The sequence below is a fragment of the Helicoverpa zea genome, chromosome 10, assembly GCF_022581195.2.
Source record: "Helicoverpa zea isolate HzStark_Cry1AcR chromosome 10, ilHelZeax1.1, whole genome shotgun sequence".
Lineage (NCBI taxonomy): Eukaryota > Metazoa > Arthropoda > Insecta > Lepidoptera > Noctuidae > Helicoverpa > Helicoverpa zea.
The window spans coordinates 6,485,056-6,509,338 of NC_061461.1; the positions used below are offsets into that span (position 1 = coordinate 6,485,056).

The window sequence follows — 24,283 nt, forward strand, 5'->3', positions numbered from 1 at the left end:
TAAAAAAAGGGCGATTTGTACCAGTAGTCGTCTGATTTGTACCGATACTCGTCAAATATTCCCAGTACTCGTCAACTTTTAGTGCTAATATGAACTCTATATTCTTGAACATAAAGTTCAAGTTATGTACATTTTTTGTGTTTGAATTTTTTAAGCATACTTTTGCCTTTGAAACATACAGATAGATAGAAAACCAAATCCCTATTTAGAGTAGCAGGTTACAATCTGTTAGAAGAGCAGGTATTCAATAAAACAGATACATAGTTGCATTTTAATTTATATTCCTAAAATCAAACGCTTGGAATCACAAAATCAGTCTATAAAATTAATGTTATATTTTCTTAATCATAATAACCATGCAGTCATGTGCATATGTAGCACGAGTAAAATTATTACTATTAAAATATTGAAATTGTAAAATAATCAGGTTTCACAAAAAATAAAAGCCACATTCATTTATATAGCTTTCCGCGAAATAATTACTAACATTCATAAATATGTAGGTAAGGTTGCCATTCATCAAAACTTCTGAACTGCTTAGCGCATGCAAAATTATGATTAAAACTAAGCGTTCAAATCAAACCCAATAATCTGAGGCGGATGACGGGGAGTAGCGACCCCGCGGGGCTATATATCCGAGTGCTCCAGGGAAAGTATACTGTCCCCCATCTCCGGCCTGCTGGAGTGAAGCATGATGGGGGATAGGTCTCCCGCCTCTTGGCTTGCCTTCACCGGCCGGTCAGAGTGGAGTCGCTAGAGCAGGGTTAGCTGCCCGCTCGGAGGGTAGGTGCCTCGTGGTAAGTGGCGAGTGGGCCGGTGATGCTGGACCCACAGGGAGCGCGTGATCTGCGTTTAAAGTCCGCCGAGGTATCCTCACCATTCAGCCGCTCATGTATCTGTTGCTCCCTTGTTACTATTCAGTGACTGATTCCCGGGGGCCCAGCAAGTGAGGTGGCGAGTCTCCACATGCCATTTTTACATGTATTTAATACATTGTCATCGGCAGGTGCCATAGTTCCCGTAGTTTCCCCATTCCTAAACCATTAGCATCCCATCACAATAGCCCAAGTAGTTTTTATCCATAGTTAGCAATAGTTTAGCACAGAACCGGGGATTTTCCTTGGCTACATTTCTATAGTGTTTACAGGGATAATCGCCGGTTTTGTGTCACCATTTCATTAAAGTTGTCTCAAAAGGGTTTCAGCGTGTTGGCTTCGGCCCCACGTTCGCCTCCCAAAAATCCGGGGCTCTATAGTCCCGAGGTCTGTAGAGACATACAAATAATATCTAATAATAATCTTAATTAACCCCGAAGGACATCTGAGGCGGATAACGGGGAGTAGCGACCCCGCGGGGCTATATATACCGAGTACTCCAAGGAAAGTATACTGTCCCTGTCCAGCTTCACACCAGCTGGCCGGAGTGAAGCATGGCGGGGGATAGATCTCCCGCCTCTGGCTTGCCTTCATTGGCCGCCCAGAGTGGAGTCGCTAGAGCAGGGTTAGTAGCCTGGCTCGGAGGCCTCAAGGTAAGTGGCGATTGGCCCGGTGATCCTGGACCCGCAGGGAGCGCGAGATCTGCGCTTAAAGTCCGCTAAGGTTTCCTCACCCTTCAGCCGCTCATGTCCCTGTTGCCCTCTTGTTGCTATACAGTGACTGATTCCCGGGGGCCCAGTAAGTGAGCTGGCGAGCCACCACCTGTCATTTTAACATGTATTTTATACATTATCATCGACAGGTGCTATAGTTCCTATAGTTTCCTATATCCTAATCCAGTAAAATCCCAACGCAATAGCCCAAGTAGTTTTCCTCCATAGTTAGCAATAGTTTAGCACAGAACCGGGGATTGTCCTTGGGTTCATTTCTATAGTGTATACTCGGATAATCGTCGCTTTTGTGTCACCATTTCATTAAAGTTGTCTCAAAAGGGCTTCAGCGGTTATAATTTTCTTACTGCATCTGATGTTGTGGCCCCTTGATTTACAGCTTCTATGACTTTTAAAGGGCCCTCAAATCAAATCAAAATCATTTATTTGCTCAAATAAGGTACAGAAGGTTGGTAAATTGTTGACAATGGTTCTCTTTATCTGCCTCTTGCTTGTAGTTTCTTTCAGTCACTAGGTACATACAATTTTAAATAAAAAATCTTACTTAAGAATTACTCTTTACCCATCAATATCGAATACGACAAGCAAAGAAATGACAGCGATGGAAGCTATACTACCTCTTAAAACTGATTTTAATATTTTTTGCTTCAAAACTAGTTGAATGACATAATTTTTATAAAGGCGCTATTAAGACACATTAGGGAGACGCGGTACAATACGCGTGACGACTTGCAGTTATTTCGAACAAAAAGCATAGTGTCAGAACATTCAATTTTTGCTTGCCACAAATTGTAATCCAAGCGTCGTAGAAACAAAGGCAAGTGGTAGACCTACTATAAGTAGGCCAAAGCAGCGGCCAATGAATAAGTGCATACTTATAGAAAACAGGGGATTTAACCATTAAGAAACAAATTAATTGAATCGAATACCATGACTGAGTACGTGCATCAAAAACCAGCAGAGTAAAATATACCCCTAAGAAAAAGCTTAAAAGAAACGCAGTTTCATCAACAAATGTAGTCTAAACCTTAAATAGGTTTGTTCTAGAGAGTTAACAATTTTGTAAAAGTCCCGTTATTAGCTATTTATTCGCATTTTGTACTGTAAAACACAAAATATCCTCGTTATGACGAGTTTAGGTGCAACTTTTGAGCATGTCCCAGTACTCGTCATAATAATTCTAAAATTGACGGGTTTTGGGTCAAATGGGAGTTTTAAAGTACCAATAGATGTCATATTAAAAAAATATATCTTCTATGTTAAAAGTATTCTAAATTGCACATTACATCGTTAGCAAATAAACTTAACTATCTAATTAAACAAAGAAACATACCACAGACCCCACTGGAGTTATGTAAATCAAAACACAAAATCACGTGCTAAGTTTCACTTTTGACAGCTGAACTTCACGAAAAAACGATTTTGTTATAGCACACACGTTTCGAATAACATATCTCCGATGCCATGACTGTTAAAACCCCGTGTTGTCATTTCAATTGTGCAATATGTTATCAACAATATGTTGACAAATAAACCGGCCCATTTTAAGTTATGTAGAAAAAAATAATCAACGTTTTTAGATTAATTGACGACTATTGGGGCATGACGACTTCACCCGCGTTTACCTTACAGAGTCCCTTCCTAACCACTTTATTTATCATTAATTAGGTTTGTTAATTGGCTCACAGTTATCGGTAACCCGTTTAGTAAACTTTAGCTTAAGTCAATTACTTAATGTCTTATTCTTCTTTAATCGAGTTATGACTAACTTGTTTTAATTTTCTGTATAATACTTTTTTTTACTTTCAAATTTTATTTCAAGAGTTTTAAATTATGCATTAATATTTATGCATTAAAGTGACAAGAAATAAACAGAGATGGAAAGGTTTGCAGGAGGCCTACGTCGGAAGACGGACAACCCAAAGGCCGTGATGGATGGACCTGCATATTATTAACAAACTCAAGTATATAAGCAAAATTATAACAGGAAACAAGAGGTTTTTTTTATTTATGTTAAAATTGTTTTTTTTTATCTACAGAGTGTGTCGTTTATAATCACATTAAATCCTATCACATATACTTTATGATATTCTATGGCGAATTGTAAAAAAAATAACCTAATCCATTCAGTGGTTTAACCACAGGAGTCATTTTTCGTTTTTATAATTTACAACATGATGTGTAAAGCAGAGATAAAGTTAGGAGTATCAAATGTTTTGCTCAGTTAACAACTGTCAGTTTTCAAGGGAGAGTTTCAGTTGTTTGTAATGACTGACTTTTATATGGTGTTCTAATTTTCGCACATATTTATTCTATTTACTTTGTTTGAATTCATTTTTTTATTTTTACGTATATTTCTTTTTTATTTCTGTTAATCGACATATATTAACCAGTATATTAACGCATTTCATTTAATGTGATTATGAACGACACACCCGATATATTAAGTGTTCAATCCACTCCTTTATTGTTTCGTCACTAATTGAATTATTTACCTCCCGATAGCTTCAAAGCTTAGACTCAGCGAAGTCAAAAAAATCACTAAGAGTACTTAATCTCTTTATTAATGTGCCATTTAGTATTCCAGAATATATACCGTTCTATCCAAGTAAAAAAGACCACAGAATTTAATTTGTCTGGCAAATAGAAACTGTAATTTATCGTGGGTACTGAAGAAATAACCATGGAATACAGGATGCCTTTTGTTGCTTACAAGAAAGATTCTCAACAACGAACCGCAAGACAATGACAATACTTTTTCTTGTTTACCGTTATTATTCAAAGTTGGTTATTTTTTTTTCTAAACAAATTCTATAAAAAAAAAGTGACGCTTTTTTTCAGACTATATATGGAGATCTAGGATCAACTAACATAACAATAGTTTACTGGAAATAAAAGGCAGTACTTACAAACTTTTTTATTACACTTGAACTGATTTAAATTTTCCTTTATCTGACATCAGAAGCACAGTTAATATTATTACCAGTATTGATTGGGATTTTAAACTGGTTTTTTTTTCTTGCATTCCCACAAAACTTCAACATTTTAGTGCAAGCAAAAGAACAAAAAGCCATTGTTACGAAATAAACGGCACCTATATAAAATTCATTGTGCACTGTTACACAACTATACCTACACTAAATTGAATGGATTCTTATATGAATTTTTGCTGTTACCTTTGGCCCCAAGCCATAGCACAGCGGCAGAAATATGAAATAAAATGAACAAAACCTTTATAGTGACATTCAAACATTTTCACAAGGACACCGTACAATACTTACAAAATAGGAGTTGAAAATAATTTCTAAGTTAATCATTTTCTATATTAATTTTTTTTTATTAAAACAATAACAATTTTAATCATTTTTTTTACTTACAGAACAAAACAAGGTAAGTGCCTCACACACGATTGAAATATACACTTCACACACTACAATAAGTCACCTGCCACGAGAAGCCAATGAAATTTTTATAAACCTGAGGATGAGGTTTTCGTTTTACACACGTGTGATGAAAAAATAATAGGATAAGGGAAAATCGGAAATGGGCAGCATATTTGAGCACAATTTGATTTAATTTATCGCAAGAGATTGGTTCATGTGATGCGCAGAGAAACAGGAACAATACAACAATCTTTCTTATTCAATAAAAGTATATTTTCGGGAGATTGACGTAGAAGGTAACTTCTCTTTGAGGAAACGAGAGATCCCTACTTTCATAACAATTTGGTCTAACTAATCTTATTTTATCGGATGTTCGGATGTGCTTGGCAAACCATGTTCAAGAAATAAGATAGCATTTTCGATATGTTGTCGAACACCGCCTTTTCTTTGTCCGAAAAGATTGTGTTACAAATACTTGAAAGGATCTGAAGTATTCTCCCCCTTCGCCCATTCCTCCATTATACCATGATTTAGATCACTAGAAATTCAGTACACAAAATCCTGACAAGTGGGTAGGTACCAAGTACATAGCGAGTGGATGTAAAATGGTTTAAGATATTGATTTGTGACACTTACGCGAATATTAGACATTTAAATAAAACTGTCTACCCGTGACCATGGATGCTGTAAAGGATCCGAAACGTCGGGATTAAATAATATTAATATAACGCGATAAAATCCGTAAAAGTAGTTTTATTTAAATGGTTTAAGATACCTTTGTATAGAGTAGGTACGATTCAGCAGATAGCAAAAAACAATTTCATTTATCAATATAGAGCATTTTTTTGGTTCAATACGTCTTTGCGTTATTTCCTAGTGAGTTTTTTATCCAAGTTTTAGAAAGAACAAAACGTTTGTGTGAAACTAACGAAGCTACCATTAGTTGGGCGAACAAAAATATAATTTTGGACAAACAATTCTTTTGCTGGTATAATATTTCACTGCGTAACGCAGAGGGATTTTCTCATACGTCACAGATGACGGGAAGTAAAATACACAAACCGGGTTTGGGAATATCGGACACGCTTTTCGTGCCATCCAAAGTACATTTTTTAACCATCCATGTATGTGCTTTGAATACACAAATAGTTGGCAACACGCTCGAAGCCATACTGCCTCGCGTTTTACATAGGCTCAGTGTACCAGTGTATCAATCCAATATTGTACCAACAAAGATTCAATTGCTTAATAAAGAGTTGGACAGATAGATTTATTGTTACCGGGAAGTGGGTCAAATTAAGACTTCAAGTAATGCTTACATACATCGTTACAAGTGAAGCTAACAAAAGCGTGTTAAAAAGATAGGACGGATAGAGTAATTCGCTATCTTATATGATTTTTTGTTCTATATTGCTATATATTTAGCTTTAACGGTCTGAACAATATATTTTAACACAAATACTATAACCCTACTCTCTAAAACTTATATTTTTCATAAATCTACGTATTTTTCCTGAAAATCCCGAAATAACATATTCGTTCTACACACACCGATGATCTCTTTCACATTACCCTTTCCAGTGCTATTACATTTTATATTCGCGCACATTATCATTGCTTTCGAAACTCGTTTGCGAATACGTTTCCCTCACACAGCTTTATAGAACTGACATAGAAATTTAACACAACTTAAAAATGACTGAAAATGAAAAATATATTTTCTTAACTTAATTTTAAAATAATTATTTGAATTCGCCTTCACAACACGTAGTAGCAACACACGTCTGCAATTATATAAAAGAAAATATACTTACTTATTGAAAAATATATACTTATCTACTTTACTTGAAAGTATGAATGCATTCAACAAACATGAAAATGAAAAGATATTTATCAACCTGAGATTTTTTGTTAAATAATCGTCGAAAAAACATGAAAGGAATAAAATATACCCACTTAAAAGAGAAAATAGCCAAGTAAGTTTTTCCCGGGACAGTCGCTATTTTCTATTTTCCCTTAGGAAACAATGCGATATCGAATATCTGCCCCTATTAGCTGAGTTTTCCTTCGTCAGAAAAAAATACGGAAATGTTTATAGATCGTAGTTCATATCAGTATCGTAAGTTAATTAACGGTTTAAGGAAACACTTTCCTTTGAGGAATTACTAATTACTGTATCCATAGCATTGTTTTTACAACAAATTAATATTTAATTTTTATTGCGATAATTTTCTTTTTATATCAATTTTCCTTTGCAGCCCATTTTTTTATTTCTTGTAATATTTTGAACTATGGCTAGGTACCAATGTAATATCGTTTTTGAAATCACTAAGAAGTAGTTACTTAGACAATGATAAAGAGTAATCTTCTAATCCGAATGTGAGAAGCAGTTACCTCAAAAATCAGTAGTAGAAAACTGCTAGTAAATACACAAACAAATAAACATACATGTTATGGAGCAGAACATGCTTTCCACGAGCAGTTTGCAATATAACATAACACATTATGTATTATGAGTAATGAAAGTTTCATCACTACAATCGAGATTTACCGATATGCCTACCCATACCTACTTATTTAGGTACTTATATAGCTCTCGTTTAGGTCAGGTTATTGTCTATCATAATTTCGATTATAATAATATCATATTATGTAATGCACATGTTTGAAATAAAACCTCAGGGTGCTTACATAAAGAAACAGGTTTACGGTACAGACAAACCTGTACGGGTAAAGAAACAGGTTGTTTACCTGTTTCAACTTACCTGTTTCTTTATAAGTGAGTGAATACGATTGTATTGAAATATAATACCTGCACTGATCGGTACCTACTCGTACAGGTTTGTCTGTACCGGAAACCTGTTTCTTTATGTAAGCACCCTTAACCTTAATTTCAGTAGGTAATAAATCATTTTCAAAGAGTGAATTCTTGTACCAACCGCAGCTCTAATTTGCAACATATTGCCATATAATGGTTCCGACAAGCAATATCCATCCTCTTGCTCTTATTATCCAGTGTTGTTTGTTCTCTTTTCTTTTCATATTAGTTTACCAAGAAATGCAAAATATTGCGTTCTATAAGAAGTTAAGTGTAGTCTACCATCCAGCAATTTATTAATACATATATAAAGCTTCGAAACATGCCCCAGGCTTTGAATAAATGAAAGAATAAGAGTACTACACACTGTCCTGCGATTCTATAAAATTCGATCAACAACTCGCATTTCACTTCGATTCGTAATGTCATTTCATACTTTAGGGGAGGTAGGGGAGGGATGGGCACTTTTTCACATTTATTGCATAAAAAATCAGATTTTACAGATAATCAATTTTATTGCCATTTCTTATGTTTGGCTAGATAAAATCAAAGAGCTATCCTAAAAATTACAATCAGTTTCAACATTACGAGATATTTAAACGGTTTAAATAAAACCGTCGACACGTCAAAATTTTGTTTAGTCTGACATGCTTTAGTTGGTACTTACGTAGTGTTTAAAGTTACTTTTTGCTTTTTATAGGGTTTATCGTTTATAACATTTTGTCATAATAATTGCGTACTTTTTTGGGTCGGGGGTTTTTTTAAATTTATAATTTTATTTTATTTCATGGTTTTTTAAAGGAGCTCCTTAATTTTTCCTTCTTTTTATGATGGGTTCGCTATAATTATGCGATCTCAGCCAAAGGAAGCTGTTTAACAATCCTCATGACAAACTGGCTCTGGGAGAATTGCACAGATTGAGAAACAATAAAGATGGACCTTTGTTGATCCAGGGTTATATACCATTCTAGGGTTTCATCCGCCACATCCCATTTCCAGCATTAGGTTCTCGTCAATTAGAAACATGAAGAAAACTAGTCAAGACAAATTAAACGAGCCCAAACTCGATGGGTTTACTAAAAGGCAGTTCAGGGTTACGTCTCCTATCTTCGTGTCCTAACAGCAGACCAGCTCAGTGGTTTCAGAAGACATTAGTATTTCAAATTTTAGATCCCACATATGCTTGCAAGTAAACTGAGCGTGTAACATTCCTATCACACCTAACAAACGAGCTGATGACCTTGAAGACCTGAACCGATTTCCACCAAACATAGCTAAGAACACTCCCGAATGACATTCCTTTTAAACAAAAAAAACCGTATTACAATCGGATCATCCGTTTGGGAGCTACGATGCCACATACACACACACACACAGACACGTCAAACTTATAACACCCCGTCGTTTTTGCGTCGGGGGTTAAAAAGAATGGTTTGCGACGGGAAATTCCTAAAGATTTAATATAACGAGCAATACAAGAGGTATCAAAAGGTTAAAAAATAAAATTAACAGCTGATAAATATGGAGTCCCTAGATCAAGTTGGCAACGGTACCTGAAACAAGATTCTATAAAGGATTTTTAGCGCAGATTTATAACCTCACAAATTTTCACTGAAGAAGAAGAACAAAAATTTACAAATTATACATTACATGGTATGTCCAAGCCTCCCTACCATAGGGAGCATTGGACACTTTTGACTTAGTTTATAAAAAAAAAAATCGGTAAAAAAACTTAAGTAAAACGGTTTTATCTTATGTGCACTGAAAACTAGAAAATAAAAAATAGTTACTTACCTGTCAACCTACGTAGGAGGTCCCGGTCATATTAGACTAAAATAAAAATGTGGGGCCCATAAACTATTGCTGTAGTACCTCTTCTAGAGGTATAATAGGTGTGGATTGCATCGACTTACTATAATCATAACTGGAGATTTTGACAATCAATCATTAATAATAGAAAATACACATACCTTTCATTAGTTTTCTCTTTATAACGATCCGAAACCGCAACAAAATATTTAAGTACTTTTACGAGTGTTTGTTCTTGACAACTCACAGAAATGACAGATAGTCTATGGATGAACACCGTTACCAGTCGGTAACGTAAACTACCCAATAAAAAAAAAAACTATGATCAAATCAGAATAAAAGGACCCCCCTTTTATTCTGATTTGATCATGTCTCCCAACTGCCCATCTCTCCCCTACCTCCCCTATAGATAGACAGATTTTGGCAGATCTGTCAAAATCTCGAGTTTAATTTAGTTCAACTTGTCAACACGCTCGATAGTGTAGCGCTAGTGTAGTTTGACAATGTCAATCACGAAACTTTAAGGTAGAATTCCGTGGGTCACGATTGTCGCAGCCGCGCGCGACAAAAGTCAACCTATGAAAATGTATGGCACCGCTGCCGAGGGCCGCGACAGTCGCGCGCGGACGACGAATTTCGTGAGCCGCTCGCGGCCGTACGCTTCTCAACATGGTCTAGCGCTTAATAACATCTATAGAATTTTAGTAAAACCAGAATTAAATTGTTGACAATGCCGCGAGCAGCTTACGAAATTCGTCGGCCGCGCGCGACTGTCACGGGCCTCGGCAACGGTGCCATACATTTTCATAGGTTGACTATTGTCGCGTCCACGGAATTCTACCTTTAGATCGAAGTCGAAGTGAGAGTGATGTCGAAGTGAGTTGTGATATTTTATAGAATCGACATGCTGCAGTCTTAAAAGTCGCCTAACAGTTGACCCACTTTTGAATGGCAATTTTTTTTGTGAAGAAAATCTTTATTCCAATAAAAGTTTTCAGTCGGTCCGATACCGGCTAAATACCTGATCTTTGTAATGTGTGTAATACTACCATTCATCTTCATGCCGATTTATAAACCCAAACAAACTATTGGCAGTCTAAAAGTTTGAAGTGTAGCTACGGTTATTCTAAATGATCTAAATAACCTAATAATATTTACCTGAAATGTTACGTAAATAATGAATAATTACGGTCCTCGCAAACAGTAACAATTTACCACCATCAATCAAAATATTCTAGCTAACAATTATCAATCTTATAAATGCGTACCTTCATGAGGATACTGCGTTCTGACTTAAGTGTATTCACATTGCGGAATTTGTAGAATATTAATATTAAGGAAAATAGTGACTTTATTCAATGCGGAGCACATGTCTTGCACACAGGCGCCGGGACTGTCAGAGTACCGTATTTAATCGTACGTGCTTTGTAGCATTATTATCAGACTAGCTGTTGCCCGCAACTTCGTCTGCGTGGGCAATATAGAATCGTCAAAATACTACTTATCCCGTAGGTGCATTCTTTCACGTGACAGTATAATTAGGATTAGCACTTAGCAGTCGCATAGATTCAATGATCAAGGTTGTGTTGTGGATGTGACCATTTATCTAAACAAAAGAAGTAAAGTTTGTGACGTTGTGAATATCTCTGGATCTAGTCAGCCAATTTGGAAAATTATTACGTATAGTGCGTAAGTAATTTTCACAGGAAACAGCTATAATCTATGTCTATATGCTTTGAGTCTGACAAAGCTGTCATTTGTACATTTTCTGCAGCTGCTGTGACTAATCAGAAGCCAGAAAGTCTGTCAGTCTTACCATGGATAATGTCTTGTAATGTGACTGGATTGAAGAGATCAGATAGGTAGTCGCTCCAAGCAAAATATTGGTACTCGAACAGATTCGGCGACTGGAAGCCAACACCAACATAGTTGGGGAATAGCTGGATGGATGATGAAATGAGTCATCATCATCAGCAGGCGCATAGGGTAGGATAGTTTCACTTACTCACTATGGTAAGGCTGACCCCACATTAGGCGTGCGCGATCCTCGGGCGTGTGAGTAGCGCGGGCGTCGCGAGCGCGCTGCGTGAACATCGCGTTTTGCTGCCCTACGGCATGTGTGAAGAGTGCAAGCGACGCGCTCGAGGCGAACACGCGGCGCTCGAGTTGCGTTCTTACCCCTTCGCCCGCTATCCCCGCCGCCCGCTAAACGCCTTAGCAGTTAAACGTCAAGGAGAGCGGCGCGTGCGCGCCGCGAGCGCGCTACAAATGCCGCAGGGCAGCAAAACGCGACGCTCACGCAACGCGCTCGCGACGCACGCGCGGCGCCCGCGCTACTCACACGCCCGAGGATTGCGCACGCCTAATGTGGTGGCCTAAGCCGGGACTCCACCGAAATGTTTGCATTAGTTCACGAATAGGCAAAATGTACGTATCTGAGAGAGTCCACTTCATGTGTTCGTACTTGAAACCTGCAGTTTTGCCAAGATTTTCAAAATGTACGCTCGCAATTTGTCATTTCTTGGTGGAGCCAGCAAATCAAAAGAAACATAAGTGTTGTATACTGTGCGTCACTACCGCACACTGGGAAAATTTCGCTCTTGCGGAGGACGTTTATATACCATATTTTGTGTCACACGTAAACAGGACGACAGTAAGTATCCACCGAAACACTTTCTGATCTGATGAACGAACAAATCAGACCTGACTTGGTCACCTGGGGCCAATCAGGGCTCTATGAAGCGATAATACGCTTTGGCTCCTACTGTTATTGTGGTTTCTGAAAATTTATTCACCTCATTCAACGATGAATGTAATTCTGATGGTACTATTAAGAACACTTGCTTAGCGCAGAAGCTGACGTTGGCAGGTCAACTCTTTTGACTTCTCGAATAGGATACCATTGGTTTTTGTGCAATGCACACCTGCAATACATTCTGGATTAGGATAGGATATAGGTGGATAGGATTTGCAACAGAGAACAATTCTGTCTTTGTAATTGAATGATATCAAACGTAGTTTTATATAAAAGGTGTTTTTTTAGACTTGGCTCGGGTCTAACTGAGACTGTTCGTAATCGTGAACAGTATATTAATTGCGATCGGAAGTTGAAAGTAAGCATGTCTCTGGTATGCGACGCGTATTTTGTACGTTTTCAGACGCGATAAGGCAGCTCCCATTACTTATCTGCACTTTGTATCTGGGCTGGTTTTTAAAGCTACAGAAGCCTACATTACCTCACGCTTAGCAGCGCTTGCGAGAGATAGATCCTGATTTCTTCTAGGATTAAGTTTTCATATTTTGCATCAGAAAAAATAATTAAGGTCTACTTAATACTACTCACTCAAAGTAATTTGTTTTAAGGCCACCACATTAGTGGAAGATAAGCTAAACTATGTTTATGAAAAAATCCTGATATGAACTCCATCTGTAACTTTAAATTATAATTAATTGTTCCACTAAAGTCATCATTTTTGACATAATGTTCAAAAAATAATTTAGATGGCACCGTTTTAAATTTGACTGAGATCTATTAATTTTCCTTTCATCAAGGTAATAATTATAGTTGGATTTTGATGTGGCACGGCAAACTGACAAACACTATTGAAATGTCTATCAAAAAATTACACTACGTGTTAAAATATGGTGAATTACGGAATATACACAACTCCATCTAATCTAATCTAATTGAAATAATAGTATATAAAGAATGTAAATGGTAATTCATTGTTATTTACCACCTCGCTTCTTGATGTATTTTATTTACCACAGATGGAGCTACTTTAACATGTACTGTTTTGTCAAACAGATTGCGTGTCGTAATATTTTACATCTTGAATTCACTAAATTAATCATATATTTTGATAGAGTGAACCGATTTCGATGAAACAAAGCCTAAGTAATACCCCAAGTTACGTAGAACTTTTGTATATAAGCATTGTCTGCATTAAATTCGTAGATTTTACGTGAATCCCGAACAAACAATCACTTTCTACAGATTTATTATATGTATAGATACTCGTACCTTCGTAACACCAGGAAAACTTTGTTTGTTTGTAATCGATAAACTCGATAAAAAGCTAAAATAAACATAGGTATATATACAATATGCGAATAACATAGGCTATAGTTCATCCCGCTACGAGCAGTAGGTCCCTCGGGACGCGGGTGAAATCGCGGGAAAACGGCTAGTAGGTAATAAAGATACAAAGATATTGTATGAACTTTATTTGCTAAGGTGTTAGGTAATATATGTTAGGTAATGCTTTCAAATAGCTCTCTGCATATGGCGGCTAAGCTTAAGACTAGATCTTAGCAGAGAAATAAAGTAGGAAATAAGATTCCTAAAAATATAAAATACCACATGAGTTTTGCGAATAGCCTTTTCTCAATTGTTGTAACGGACATGTAAAAAAAATATATTGATTATAGATGTGTATTATAATTGATTATAAATAATGCTTTTATTTAGTTTGGAGTGCGATTAACAGTTACGCAACGTAGGAAAGTACTTATCAAATGAAATACCTAACATTGACATGGTAAAATAATTTATTTGGCACATTAAAATAATTAATTAATTAATATCTGTTTGTACATAGGTATCTACACACAAATGTGTACCTAATTAATTTAGCAGAATTTCGAAACATATTTTAATTAATTACGAGTTTGTTGGTAGATTTCGTGTCCTGTGCCAATCACGCCAATTGCACTCAGCCCATGTTTCTGAAAATAATTGAAATTGAAAATTATTAAACATCCCTGTTTTGAAAATGGCAACTACTAGGTACTTATACTTAGAAAATTAAACCTCACTCGGTTTGAAAAGTTCTTAGTACTAAAGCAACGAGAGTCAACGTAAGTAAACTGTTTTGAGTTAAACTTAAGAGATCCATTAGGTAAATGTACGTTTAAATCTACATATAAAGAAATTCCTACAATCTGTCAAATCCATGCAACTGAAAGATTTCCTAACTAAATATCCTCTACATAACCCGTATAAGATGATTTTAATATTAATAAAATTACAAATGAAATCGGTACTCACAATAACTTTGCCGCCCTTCTTGAGCGCGCCTCCGATGCCCTTAGGACTGGCGCTGGCTCCCGACAGCAGCGCGAGCACGGCCATCATCAGCACCAACATACCGAACAGCTTCATGATGAGGAGAAACGATTGAAGATCGCGTGCTTAAAAAAACTGTGGTTGATGTCTCGAGGACCAGAAACAAGTGACGATCCTTCTTTGACACTTAACGCTTATATAAGGAATTATATTCATGTGGGAAAGTCGCTGCTGATCGTTCTCCATACGCCTACCGGGTTTTTTCGTACTACGTCACTGCAGCATTAGTTTCCTAGTAAGCACAATTTAATATACGTTGTGCGTGATAAAGCTCAACGAACAACGTAAACATTCGAAATAAGACCATTTAAATATGTAATCTATAGTCTGTTCTTTAATCTCGTAGACTAAACTGACATTACGAGTGTTGTTAGTTTATTGCAAATTCTTAAATAGTGATGTGGCACGACCGAAACTTAGCGTTAATAAAATCAGGTATCGTTTTTTTACAATAAGTCATCCTGAAATAATGGGCTTATTCTTGATGATTACGCATGGCATTGCGTGGTCAGGTATCCCTGGCAGTTTGTAACACGTCATGCAGCCGTGTATACGTACGTGAATTGTAAATATAAAACTTTGAATGAATATCTAATTCGTCTATTGGAGATAAAAACTTACGATTCAACAAACCGGTATCATAAATACAACACTGCACAAAAAAGCTTGCAACATTATTTGTATGTTTGACATTTTGCAAGTGTCAATTTAGTCTACGAGATTAAAAAACAGACTATATGTTTTTGGCGTTGTGGATGACGAGTGACACCCTAAAAATAAATTACCTACTATCTACTACTCCAAAAATAATGTGTACTTACTTTTATTTACCTAATGATTTACGTCGATGACATATTTTAGCCTAAGCGACATGCAATAAAATTCTCAATTTCAGTTCTTTTTCCCAGACCAAAACAATTATGGACACCGTTTCGTGACCCGGTATCGATGAACAATTGTGTTAAAATAATGCAAAGATTGATTGCTGAAAATCGATCTCAGTGGCGTGCACTTGGAGAGGCCTATGTCCAGCAGTGGACTGCGATAGGCTGATGATGATGATGATGAATGCAAAGATTTAAAATAAATAAGTAGGCACATATTCTAGGTAGAACATCTCAAATATTCTACCTAGAACCGTTTACTGATTGTTTTATCCGCTGCGTTTTATGAAATGCAGATTGTTTCCACAGATAATATTATCTTGGGAAGTAAAACAAAGTCCGAAAAAACGGAAAAAAATATTAATTATAAACAAACAACCCCTCTAACGTTGCATGAATATAAACATAAACCTTCTTGGCAGTCGAGTAAAAAAGGTACTTATGCCTCTCGTTATGAAAAATATATGTAAATTTTAAATATACAGCTCAATTTACGTGGCATTTTCGTGCAGAGGGGTTTTATTAGACCATCTGCTGAACCGGGTATGTTATTGTAATAGATTATTTTTTGATTTAAGGATATGCACTAGTATCTATAATAAATTACTTGTGTGAAATCAACAAATTGTGATTTAAAAGAACAATAACAATTTTGTGGTATTAATGGTAAGTACGCGTGACGTAAAACGTTCTGCGAAACTCCCGTAGCATTCTATTTTGATTATCCCTATTGTCCACGTGCTTCTTCATACACAGTTTTCTAAGCTTAGGTAAATGACTAAGACGAAAAACCCTCTCGCGACACTACAGACTGTGATATACTCGTATTAGTTTGATGACTATATAAAGGGAATTCGAATGTCAATCATACATCATTCGAAGTTTAAACTTCTTCTATTAAGCAATAGTCAATTGTTTTGATATTTTGTCATCATCATGAAGCTGTTCGGTATTTTGGTGCTGATGATGGCAGTGCTCGCGCTGCTGTCGGGAGCCAGCGCCAGTCCTAAGGGCATCGGAGGCGCGCTCAAGAAGGGCGGCAAAGTTATTGTGAGTACAAATGTTTATTATGCTGACGAACCTTGTTCTGATCAAGCTTGTTTCTTTTATGTAAAAATGAAGTCTTCAGGAAAACTTTGTAATAACACTTTTAATACTCCCAATTACGGAACAAATATTTAAGACATTAATTCGTCCCAACAGAACTGAAGCTTAGGAAAACTTTTCGACACTAATGAAAATTGGCTTTATTTACAGAAACATGGACTGGGCGTGATCGGCGTTATTGGAACTGGTCACGAGATCTACCAGCAAAACCACCAATAGAGAAGCTTCCAACTAGGTTTAACTTAACATAAGTGCAGTCCGTCGCGCCTGCCTCCATATTACCTCAAATATTCATTAAAATTGTGACTATTAATAAATTTTTAAATAAATGTTAATCCAAACACATTATGTTTCAACTTGAACAACAACATCTTCCTTTATATATAAGATAAACTTTCCGGCTTAGAAGCATATTTTACACAATTTATTGTTCCCTATTAGTGAGCACAGACATACTTATTATATACCTAGTTGCACTCAGCTAGGCTCATACTCATAAAATTGGTTTGTTATAATCTATACTAATATTATAAAGCTGAAGAGTTTGTTTGTTTGTTTGTTTGAACGCGCTAATCTCAGGAACTACTGGTCCGATTTGAAAATTTCTTTCAGTGTTAGATAGCCCATTTATCGAGGAAGGCTATGGGCTACTTATCCCGGCTTTTATCCCGGTACGGGAAGTAGTTCCCACGGGATGCGGGTGAAACCGCTGGTATATGATATGCGTAGTAAAGATTTTCTGAAAATCGATATTCCAGAAATACTTTCAATTTCTTTAAAGGAACACTTTGCTTATGAACTAGGTGATAGTATTTGCTTTATTTTCACTTAGCTGCACTGGATGCTTGGAGTAGTACCTAGAAGATTTTGAGAAGTTCATAAGTAGGTATTGTAGGATTACCCTATCTATTTTCGTGCTTGCCAAAATAAAGTGATGAAAAACGTAATCCAATAATCAGAATGTGAACAGTTTCAGTGGCTGATTCGTTTAGCTTCAGGCGTGCTGACCAACGCTGAACGTTCACATACAGTAATGGTATGACTACTAAGTAGCGCCTCCCCATAGCACTAACCAAGAAATTGAAAGAATTTCTGGAATATCGATTTTCTGAAAATCTGACACGTCCTGACAGGTGTTTCGTATTTCTGAACTAGATACCCATAATATAATATATTATATTAAAGCTATATCAAACGACCTTGAACTTAGGTACTTAAAACGACGTTGCGATGCATGCTTCAGAGACTTCCACTTTCACGTGGCTTTGCTCTAAACGTTAACACGATTTTAGAACTGATGAATATGGAAATATAACAAGCCCAGGTTTACCGAATGATTTTAAGAGCACACTGCAGTTTTTAGGCCGATAGTTTGTTTGGGCTCATAAATGAAGATGAATGGTACCTAATGCGCAGATAACAACGATCAGATTTGGCCGGTATCAGACTGACTAAAAACTTTGATTGATTGACGATTTTCTCATCGACCATGGGGCCAACCGTCGTTGGCCGACTGTTTAAGGGTACTCTAAAACTCAATGTAAAATAATATGAGTACAATAAAATCAATATGAATAACCAGGGTAGTCTACTCTCTTTTTGAATTCGAATCTGGTCTCAAATCCAGAATCCTGAAAATGTTGATATGAAATATGCTGCCTTGTTTGATTGTATATCAATAACATATAAAATTAAACTCCTCAGTGCGCAGTGTTAAGTTAGTGAATTCACTAACTTGAGGATAAATAACTAAGCATAATAATTACTATCAATTACAAGAATTCGTACCGGACAATATGGGAATTCCTTTATTTACAAACATTGCAGCTAGGTATGCCACATATTTATACATACTAAGTAGGACGGTCTAAAAACACAGATGCTTTGTTTCAATTTAACGGAAACGAACCCGGTGGGACTATCGGTCGGGTTGAGATAATCACCTACAGCTATCGTTTGATGCATGGCACAAAGGTAGGTAGGTACGTACGAGTAGGTAAAGGTACCCAAGTATCGACGTTTTACTTTGTGCGTTTGGATACAATTTGTAAATGCCAGTAGCAACATACTCACCTTATACCTATCCAACCAGTATTTTTTTACATATTCTCTGTTGGTTAGTCGTCCATCTATCTATCTACCAGCCTGCTCCTGACAAAACTAATGAACGCCCGACATGATGATGACAACTGATCGAGAGCTCGTATGTTATCTACATCTCAGCCGTCGCACTATTGATGTGAATCCAAGAATACATATAGGGAAATATAACCATAAGGAAAGAAAATTATTCAAACCAATTTTTTTTTTAAATAAATTAGGGTAAGAGATAAGTTAATGTCATTGTGTGTCTATTGATATTATGTAAGAAAAATAATGATTGAGTTTAAAATCAAAATCTTTTAGTAATTGTTTTTAAGTTATTCAATGTTGCAAAATTTAGCATGCCGACATTACGGCGGAAAATTGAAAACGACACCAATATGCAACACCTACATAAAAAATACCATGGAATTATAATTCATAGTTTATTTATTAAAAGAGGTAGATTCGCTGTACATAATAAGATGGTTTTTATTACACAATAAATGTAAAAATAATATATGTATAAATTACACAATAAATATGTAGGTTGTGGAGTAACATGGCTGTTAGTTTTGTCCATTTTCACTGCTGTTGGGACTGCTGATATATTTGATGGCCGGTTCCCACGACACCAATTGCGCTGAGGCCGTGTTTCTGAAAAGAAATATAAAGTATAAAGAAAAGTCTGTTACATTCTTAACACAAAATTATATTAACTTTATGCTTTGTATGGTACCTATATAAAAAACTTTGAAAAATATATTTGGCAAAAGTTAACATGCAAATTACTCACAATAACTTTGCCGCCCTTCCTGAGCGCGCCTCCGATGCCCTTAGGACTGGCGCTGGCTCCTGACAGCAGCGCGAGCACTGCCATCATCAGCACCAACATACCGAACAGCTTCATGATGATGAGAAGCAATTGAAGAGACAGTAGTCGATGTCTTGAAGACCAAGAACAAGTGACGATCCTCCTTTGACACTCTATGCTTATATAAGGAATTATATTCTATGGGAATGTCAGTCCTCAAACATCTTCAAATGCCTATAGGGTTTTTTCGTGCTTCGTCACTTTAGCAAGAGTTTCCTAGTAGCTAATCTCAATGAACCGCGCGTAGTAAACACGTTGAATGAATCGTTGTACTTATGTATTATTATTCTTTAGTGACGGGAGTAGAATATCTAATAATAAACTATTTTGTACTCATCATCATCTCCCGAGCCTTTTTCCCAACTATTTTGGGGCCGGCCTCCGGTCTAACCGGATTCAGCTGAGTATTTTGTACTCGTAAAATTTTATTTTTTATTTTTTCATAAGTTGTCATCTGAGGTACCGCTTGATTTTATTTACATACTTAATTAATGGGTTTCCATAATTAATGGTAGGTATAATTATACCGTTATAAACAAAACCACAACGTGTGGTGTTACAAGAATGGATAAAGTGAGGAATGATTACATTAGAGGAAGTCTGAAAGTAGCGCCAGTTACAGAAAAGATGAGAAGTAGAAGATTGTCGTGGTATGGACATGTAATGAGGAGGGATGATACGCATGCAACAAAGTGTGTGCTAAGTATGAATGTAGATGGATGGAGAGGAAGAGGAAGACCTAAGAAAAGATGGATGGATTGCCTGAAAGATGATATGAATAGGAAGGGAGTGAGTGTCAGTATGACGAGTGACAGGGGAAAATGGAAGAAAATGACATATTGCGCCGACCCCAAGTAATATTTGGGAACAGGGCAGGAGAAAGAAAAGATAAACAAAAAAAAAAATTTAGATTTTACAACTGAATAACATTTTACCCAAAAGTATTCAAAACACTGTGATGGGTAGGATTATCTCCGAACTTACCTACGAAATTCATGAAACTTTTATCACGGCTTTTACCCATTCCAATTAATAGATTTTTAATACAATTTTATAATACACTAGCCATTTTCCCGCGGTTTCACCCGCGTCCCGTGGGAGCTACTGCCCGCACTGGGATAAAATATAGCCTATGTTACTCGCGAATAATATAGCTTTCTAATAGTGAAAGAATATTTAAAATCGGTCCAGTAGTTTTTGAGTTTATCCATTTCAATCAAACAAACAAAGTTTTCTTCTTTATAATATTAGTATAGATAAACACACCTAGACAGAGAAAGAGACTACAAATTAAAATACTATGTACATATAAATAAGTAGTCCTGAGTTGATAGACTAAACATAGGTAGGAATTTTGAAAGTTGTGACTACAATATTCCCCCCTACCCGTTTAATTATCTCGCACATGCTGCGTGTTGTCGCAGTTGACGAAATTTCTACTGCAAATTAATTAATACAGCTCTATGTATTGCAAATAGGATGCAGACAGGGTTCTCGCCAAGTTCTATCGTTTGTAATTAACCGCATGAAGATAGCTTGCTAGAGTTGCAAGTTAACACCAAATTGCACGCAGCTGCAGCTGTATGCAACCACTGCCTACATACTTACATAGGTGCAGATCTACACAGGCGACTTACTGCCTTAGACAAAAATTCAAAAAACTGCGAGCCGATTGAAACCCATAATTTATGGATATCATGTCATTCTCAAGGTAATATATCCTTTTTATGCAGCGGGACCAGTCAGACTTTTACTAACTGGAAAATATACCTACTTAGAAAAATCTCAATGATAGGTATTGTAGACAATACCGCGGCCCTGGTACATAAACGGCCTATGACGGAACACGACGGTTTTTAGTCAGTAAGAGTCTGACACTCCCTCACTGCTGCTAACCCACAGCGGGAGGGGTCATTTGATGATTTTTGACGTCAGAAAAAAAAAAGGTATAGTAGGTAGGTACATTGTGATACTTTTTTATGTCTATCTTGGCAAATATTGGCAAATACTTGAAAATACTGCCTACCTATAAATTCTATGGGTAAAGAAAAGGATTGATAAGCAGTATATTTTAGTATTCATTATTATCATTTCTTTTCAAAAAAATATTTACAAAAATAAACAAATACTTAGGTTCAGTTGTTCCCGTACGTTAGAAGCTTTGAATTTTCCGCAAGTTTCACCAGAAGGCCATAAAATCGCAAGGGCCATGATGTTGGTCAGGAATACCCAACAGTTTCATGATGACACATTTTATTGTGACCTTTCCATTTATTAACCGCGTCACGCACTAAGAAATAATAAATTATTATTCTTTAGATATAGAATATGAGGAAAAAGACATAGACGAAGGAATTCAATCATTTGAGGGGTTTTTCACTGTGGTTTTTTAGAATTGTACCTCATATTATTTAATATCGGTTGTATTGATGAGCTTTAAGTATACTTAACTAAGAAATTTATATCGTCAATATGATAAGGAAATCGTGGCGTTTTTTAAAGATTTTATTAATTTAAAAAACACGCTTTTTGAAATCTATTAAAACGAGAAAATATTTTTGGATTTAAATTAAAAAGAAACCAATGACAAATGTAACAAAATTATTATAATAGGGTAAACTGTGGCCAATATTTGGCCATTATTTAACTGTGTGTAATTATTTTATTCAGGTGTTTGGTCTTTGTATGAAAGCCCACAAATCGAAACCTTCACGTTTACCTGCGATGGGACATTCGTGCGATGTAATCTATCAATGTAATGTCAAGCAAACACAGGTGCTTATATACGTAGTCATATTAAAGTTAATATAATAAAGAAGAAACATTTTTTATCTTTGTTTGTGCATATGGCATGGTCCGTGTACGGGTAGAAGGTGAAACCGCGGCAAACAGCCAGTGTTAAAGAAAATACTATGAAAATCTCGAAGGTGCATTCTCAGACCTACCTACGTTATAAACTGTAGGTACAAAGGACTCGAAAACATAAAATTCTTTTGTTATTTGCATGGCGCTGGCTTTTAGAATAAAATCAAATCTCACAAAAGGAACTACGGCTGCGAAAAGGTTTCTTTAGTCGCTGTTGGTTGAATAAGAATGAATGATGTAGGTTGTACTAAGTAGAATGCTTCCATTTATTTTATTCCACGTTCACAGCTTCGAGCGACGACGCTGGTACTCTGTATTTTGATATTTTAATTTATTATGACGAGTTTTTTCGATTCACATTTTCGGGTGCGAACTCACTTTTTCGTTCCCTCCGTTGTCAGCTTATCCACAAAATTATATCGTAGACTAACTTTGTTTGAACTACTTACTTCTCACACCCGAATTAAAAGTAGCTTAAATTACCTACTCTTAGTTAGGCACGTGTTTACTAAGTCCAGTCTTTGTCCAGTCCGATTACGTAAAAAATACCTAAGTATTTAAGAACCGAAGATTCGTGTTCCCATCTATAGCAGGGAATATACTTGGCAACGGACCAAAAAGTTCCTATACTCGTTTCAACATTCACAACTCGTTTGTCCACAAAAGCTTAAGTTTGAGGTAAACATCATGGGTTTTACAGCGGGCAAAATGATAATCATTGAAGCTTAGTCATCTGCGCGCTCTGTGGTATATAAGCTAGCTTAGGGAAGCGTAAGTTATCATTCGTTCATAGAGAAGAAGCAAGGCATCTCCATCAACATGAAACTGTTCGGCTTAGTTGTTCTTGTGCTGGCGGTTTTCGCCATGCTGATGGGCGGCGCGAGCGCAGCACCCAAGGGAACCGGCAGTGCACTCAGGAAGGGAGCTAAGGCTATTGTAAGTATTGTGAAATTTCCTATTATTTACTTAAAACTTACCTACGATGGAAACATCACTTTGATGAGCTTTATTCAAATGTATTAATTATTTTTTATTTTGTTTTACAGAAAGCTGGATTCGGAGCTATTAGTGCGATCGGCACTGGCCACGAAATCTACCAGCACGTGAAGAACAGGGGTTAATTAAACCACCAATTAGACAATTATGCCATTGTAAATCCATTCCATATTAAATTAATGTAAAACCGTATCACGTTTACCATTGTTATATAGAAAAATAAGCATCTCCTGTGATAAAAGTCAGTACAGTAAGTTTTAGCTCCTAATAAAAACATAAACATCAAACAACATAATTTTAATTTTTCATCCCTTGAATCGCTTACCTCTCGGTACGAAGTTCTACCGAGAGGTAAGCGATTAGGAATTTCATCAATAAACCAAACCTATTGCCGAGTTAGGTCGATACAGCAATAGAGTTATTTGCTACAGATAGTTACCTAATTGCTTAAGTTTACTAATACATTGTTGAAGTGAAGCCAGCAATGACTGAAAATAAATAAGTCTAGGAACTAAGGTCTAAGGTACTATCTTACTTTTCTCATACATACATTCAAAACCGATGTATAGTTTACCTATTGTACCAACCTAACTATTCATCGTCAAGGCACCAACCAATACTTACTGATATTATATATATATTATTCTTTATTGCACACATAAATACATTTGACACACTGAAAACGGAGACATTATGTACAACGGCGAGCTTAACCCAGTGTTGGGTTCTCT

General features: G+C 36.3%; 1 long non-coding RNA gene across 1 annotated transcript; it reads right to left on the reverse strand.

Moving 5' to 3' along the window:
• Positions 1–19,249: 19,249 nt before the first annotated feature.
• On the reverse strand, positions 19,250–19,775 carry LOC124633837. The gene is made up of 2 exons (XR_006984785.1): positions 19,614–19,775; positions 19,250–19,474 (listed from the first exon to the last, which is right to left on the reverse strand). It is a non-coding gene; the product is annotated as an uncharacterized LOC124633837 (long non-coding RNA).
• Between the last annotated feature and the right edge of the window lie 4,508 nt (positions 19,776–24,283).